Below are 6,335 nucleotides of genomic sequence, written 5' to 3'. Positions count from 1 at the left end.
TTCAGATACTTGTTGTGACCAGGCTGATTCCTGGGACGAGGGGTTTGTCTTATGAGTAAAGACTGAGTAGCTTGGGCCTGTACTCCATGGAGTTCAGAAGAACAAGAGGAGACTTTATTGAAACATATAAGATTCTAAGGGGACTTGGGAGGGTAGATGTGCAGAGGATGTTTCCCCTCGTATATGAGGGCATGCAGTTTAAAAATAAGGGGTCTCCCATTTAAGCTGGAGAAAAGGATGAATTTCAACCCCCCAGAAGGTCTTTAATGTTTAGAATTCTCTTCCCCAACGAGCAATGGAAGCTAGGTCATTGAATATATTCAAGGCTGAGTTATACAGACTTGATTGACAAGGGAGTTATGTGGGGCAGGCAGAAAAGTGGAGTTAAGGCCACAATCAGATCATAAATGATCTTATTGATTAGCAGAGCAGGCTCAAGTGGCTGAATAGCCTGCTCCTGTTCCTTTTATTATGTTCTTATCTTTTGAAATGTAGCACAGTATGTGCAGCATTAATTGCTGTCATTCATAATGTTAGAAAAGATAGAAGGGGAATATTCACCCCATCATTGTGGGTCAGGTTCAAACCCAGATCTCAAAAAGGGGGCATTTAGATTTGCTGCTCTACAGTGACATCTCGTAACTAATCCATTTGAGAATGTGTGATTAAAACAAAAAGAAAGATGTTTATTTATATAGCACCTTTCATGACCATTGGAAGTCTTAAAGTGCTTTACAGCCGGTTAAGTAGTTTTGATATCCAGTCATTGTTATAAAGTAGGAAATGAAGGTGTCAATTTGCACACAGTAAGCTAGTAAATACAACAATCTGATAATCTGCTTTATTGATATTGATTGATGGATAAATATTGACCAGGACACCTGAGATAAAACTCCCCTACTCCTCTTTGTAATAGTGCCATAGGAGCTTTTATATCTTCCTGACAGATTGGGTGGAGCCTCAGTTTAACATCTCATCCAAAAGACAGTACCTCCAACAGTACAGCATTCCCTTAGTACAAACTGGAGTGTCAGTTTAAATTTTTGTGCTCGTGTCCTGAATTGGGACTTGAACATACAACCTCTGAGTCAGAGATTAAGGTACCACCGACTGGGCCATGGCTCACAATGCTAACAAATAGAAGCCAATCCCTTAAACAAAAGTGTGGAACAATAGTATCTCATGCAGCAATAGAAGCTGTTGCGCACAATAAAGCAAGAAACTATGGGACAAAACCTGTTCTGGCAATAACTTTAGCAAAACTGTCTGTGTGACCACCAAGTGTGATTTATGCACAATTGGATTTAGCTGACAGTATAAAAGGGAACAATGCCATATATTGTTCTAAATTAAAAACTGGTAAAGGTCAGATTATATCCATGTCTCCATAATGACCTACAGTGTTAGTGTGGGGAACTTGAAGGTTGCATGAGGTGCAATATTTCAGATCACAGGATTTGCAAGCAGAAGTAAACAACATGAAACATATCATTTTTAAATCATCAAATACAACAATGTAAATATTTTTTGGGCTATTAATATATTTTTTAATTGAAAGAGCTAAAAATGGATTTTGTGACATTATATACATCTCCAGTAATAAAAAAGATCTGGATTTTCTTTTTCATCATTCTGTCACCTGAGCTGTTGACTGTTCAGCTTTCCAGAGATATTTTTCATCCCCACATATTTCATGCAGGACGTTTCAGTGCCAACGTTTTTCTACAGGTAATTTATTGCTTAAATATATTGCTGTTGCAGCTAAAGCATGTCATTTGCACTACATGGCACTACATACTGACCAAGCCGCATCACACATAAGTGCATGTGCTGTCATTTGATTTTAATGTTTTTATTCAACACACACATGCACACACACACACACACGCACACACACGCACACATAATGAGGCAGTTTTATAATTTTCACAGATCCCAAATCTCTGCCTTGGGAGAACTGAAAGGTAGCATTCTTGAAGCAGAGACTCAGCTGTTTGTTTTCATGTGCAGTGCGGGAATGCATTAAATATGCTCGGGGGCACTGCCAGGCAGTGCGCAGAAGGGTTTGTGCATTTCCTTGTTGCTTAACCCAGCAAGCTAATATACAAGTATTTGGTGAAAGAATATCATTGTTAGAAGTGTTGAAAACATGGGGGTTGTGGGTGGGGGTAGGCGCAAACCCGATCGGCGCCCCCGATCAGGGCCGTGCCCCCATTTTACATGGGCGGGCCAATTAAGGCCCACCCAGTGCAACGTGCGCCCGGAACACCGATCGCTCCCTATGGCGAGCGGGGGGGTGGTGATTCCCTGATTCGTGTCCTGCCTCAGGGAGATTTGTTTAAGTTTTAAACATCTAAGTAAAGAAAGTAAAAACTTTTAAAACATGTCCCCTCATGTGACAGTATCACATGAGCTGGGACATGTCAATGAATTTTTTTGAAAATTTTTATTGAATTTTTAAGCACTTCAGGAAACCTTGTCCTGCTGACCCGGAAATTCTATCCCATGTCTCTTTTTTCTTTATTCTGTTACGGACATGAGGGGGTTAATTTAAACAGCACTAATTTCTCCTCTCACCACCTGTTTGCAAACAGAAATTTGTTTTGATTTGTTTCTGTTTTTATAAGTGGTGGCATATTTCCCAGCATCTTGGTTTTGGCCTTATGCAATTTTCTACAAACAATCCCACAGCAAACTCGAAATCGGATAAACTCAAAGGGCAGAATTTTCTGCCTGTCGGGCGCTTGGGCCTGACCCAATCTCTGGCGGAGGGGAGATGATCCTCGACGGAGAAGTGGGCCCTGCCGCCATTTTAAGTGGGCGCGCCAGTTAAGGCCCACCCAGCATGACGTCCGCTGGGAAGCACTATGCACTTCCTGTGTGGGCAGGGGGGATTCCCCAAATGCGAGAGTGCGCTCTTTTGTTCATGTGCACGACAGAGTGCATATCTCCCTGAGGCAGCACTTAGCCTCAGGGAGATTGCTGACAAGGGCCTTTAATTGTTTTAATTATCCTGTGAATGGTCTCATTTGGCCATTGACAGGTCGGCGGGTGGACAACTGATCTCGCTGTGCCCCTGCCTTCCTGAAAATTTAAATGGGGTGGGATGACATCGGGAGTTCCCCCCGACATCATCTCGTGCCATTTTATGCTTTGGCGAGCGGGCCCCACCTCCTGCTCACAGATGGCAATATCCAGCTCAAAGGGTTAGTTTATTTGCACACACTCAAAATGCGAAGAGAGTTCACAATGACCCCCTTTCATTGAGATAGTAAAGAGAGGGATAGAGAAAAGAATGATTTACAGTACAGAGATCACAGAAAAAAGAGATATGGTTTCACATGCGTTCCAGATCCAGAATCAAAGTCAGATGAGGTATTCCTTCATGTGGGTTGGTGGGTTGAAAACCGATGCTGGATAATTCACATTTTTGGCAGTGTTGACTTCACACGATAAGAGAGGCATGCAGAGATGAATCAGTCTTGTAGATGATGGTACAGAATTTCCTGCAGACGCAGAGTAGATGTGTTAATAGTTCTTAAATCTTTACATCCCCTCCCCCCAACTACTGGCAAGGTAAGCCAATTTCCTTGAACTTATTACTAACTTAGAGTCTGAACTGACAGAAACTTCCAAGTATTAAAGGAGCATAGCAACAAGAGTGGTTTTAGACTGGGTCCTAAAATGCAAGGGCATTTCCCCATAGTCCCAAAGCTAATGAAGTTACCTTAACTTCATACGTTGAGGCATATCTAAGCAGGCCAACTTCTTTGAAAGTTTACTAATACCAGCTCTTAGAAACATAACCAAGACTATTAGAGTAATATGTTTATGAAATGATTCTTAAGGTAATATAAACTTTAGACTACACCTCTTGTATGCTTTAAAAATGCATCTTTTATTGAAGCCAATTATAGATGACAGCTTATGAGTTATAGATAGTAACTAAAGCTAATCATAACATGTCAATAATCTAATAAATATACATGCAACTTTTAATTCTACCTTAGAAGTCAAGTTATTGGTACTCAAACAAACATACAAAAGAAAATTATATTCTCAAAATCCAATATAGTTATATTAGTTTTTGAAGTATCTCTGCCTCAAAAAGATAAGGGGCAAATTTTTTAGCTTGTGGGGGGGGGGGGGGGGGGGGGGGGTGGTGGTGTTGGGGGGGGGGGGGTGGGGGGGGCGGGGTGGTGGGTGCGGGGAGGGGAGGCGAGGTGAGAGGGCAGGCAGGTGCCCGACACGCTCGAGCATGAACTGGCGCATGTTGACGTTGGGCAGGTGTTCCGACATCAACGTGCAATCGTGCGATATTTCATTCGGCGGGTGTGCGCTGGAGTCGGCAGCGCGCCCGCTGACAATTAAAAGACCTGTTAAGGCCATTAAATGATCAGTTTCATTGAATTTTTCGCTGCCCGTCTAACCTTACGGTTGGCGAGCAGGCGAAAAGGCCAAGCGGCCTTTGCACTTCTTAGGAAACCTCATCCATGGGTGGGATGAGATTTCCTAAAGCAAATAAAAATAAAATAAACGTTTTAGAATTTAATTAATAACATGCCCCTGCTCATGTGACAGAGGGCAGAATTTTGCCCTTGGTGGACGGGCGGGCCCCACCGGCTCGGCGGCGGGCAGGCAACCGAGCTCTGCCACCGAAACGGGGCCCATTGCCATTTTGAGTGGGCGGGCCAATTAAGGCCTGCCCAGCGGCCTGCCTGTGCCAGGGGCGCCTGATTTCGCTGTCCGCCCACCTTCCTCAATATTTAAATGGACCGGGCTGACGTCGGGGGTTCCTCCCGACATCATCCCATGTCATTTTCCCTGCTCCCAAAATCGCCGATGGGAAAATTCAGCCCAGAGTTACGTGAGGGGGCACGTTTCATTGCATTTTCCTTTTCTTTTTATTTAACTCATCTCCCTGAGGCAGTTCCGTGCCTCAGGGAGATTCAGAATTGCGCACTCGCATGCACGAGCGAAGTTCATGCTCGCCCCACCCACACTCCCCCCTGCCCACACCGGCAGCGCTCAGCACTGCTGCTCGCGATTCACGCTGGGGGGTGGGGGGGGGGCCTCAATTGGCTCGCCGGCATGAAATTGTGGTCCATCCCCGATCGCAGGTGGGGGGCAGCTTTCTGACCACAACCCCCCCCCCCCACCCCCACCCCCCTGCCAAGCTTGGGATTATCTTAGATTTATCTTAGATTTCCCATTAGATTTGTGAGTTTCTTCACCTGGGTATCCCACCTGGGCAGAACTCCTTGTCTATGAGGCTGCTAGTTAGATGGTGAACAGCAGACTGAGCTATGCAGCTCAATAAGGCAATACTACTTATTCCACAAGCCAGAAGCCCATGTCACATGATTCCCACCTCTCCACCAGGTCTTTAACAAAGGATGTGTATCCATCGTCTGGATTCCAAAGACTGTTAAATGTCTCAGCCATTAGGAAGTAAAAGGAAGGTTGTGGGGACATTTCCTCAGCAGATGATCTGTCTCCCTCTGGCCAGCCTGGGTTATTAAATGCAGATGGTCTTGGTATAGCTCTCTTTGAAGTTGGGCTGTACAATCCATAGATGCTCATTGGTGGCTCCTCAGAGAATAATGAGGAGTGAGTTTTCCGAAACTGCCAAGTATCTTCTTTTGTTTGGGGGTCACAGACGGACATAGGTTGAGCCATTTTAAAGGTCTTTGTTCAGTTTTAAATATTTAGAAATAGCAATGAGCATATCTACATTTATTTAATATAAATATACAGTGTGAGGTCTTAGTCCCTCATAATTCTTTCATGGGATGTAAGCTTCACAGGCAAAGCCAGCATTTATTGCCCATCCCTAATTGACCTTGCTCACAGGGCATTTAAGAGTCAACCACATTGCTGTGGGTCTGGAGACCAGGTAAGGACAGCAGATTTTCCTTTCATACAGGATATTAATAAACCAGATGGGGTTTTTTACAACGGTTTCATAGACATCATCATATTTTTAATTCCAGATTTTTATTAAATTCAAATTACCCATCTCTAACTGCCCTCCAACTGAATGGCCTTCTCGGCCATTTCAGAGGGCAGTTAAGGGCCAGCTACATCACTGTGGGTCTGAAGTCACATGTAGGCCAGGCCAGGTAAGGAGGGCAGATTTCCTTCCCTAAAGGAAATTAGTGAACCAAATGGAATTTTACAACAATTAATGATAGTTCCATGGTCATCATTACTGAGACCAACTTTCAATTCCTGACTATCTTTAAACCATTGAATTTAAATTCCAGCAGCTGCTGTGGTGCGATTTGAACCCTTGGTGCCCAATGCACGAGCCTGGACCTCCAGGAGGAGGTGGT

The sequence above is a fragment of the Carcharodon carcharias genome, chromosome 12 (assembly GCF_017639515.1).
Source record: "Carcharodon carcharias isolate sCarCar2 chromosome 12, sCarCar2.pri, whole genome shotgun sequence".
Lineage (NCBI taxonomy): Eukaryota > Metazoa > Chordata > Chondrichthyes > Lamniformes > Lamnidae > Carcharodon > Carcharodon carcharias.
Note: the sequence above shows the minus strand (reverse complement) of the source record.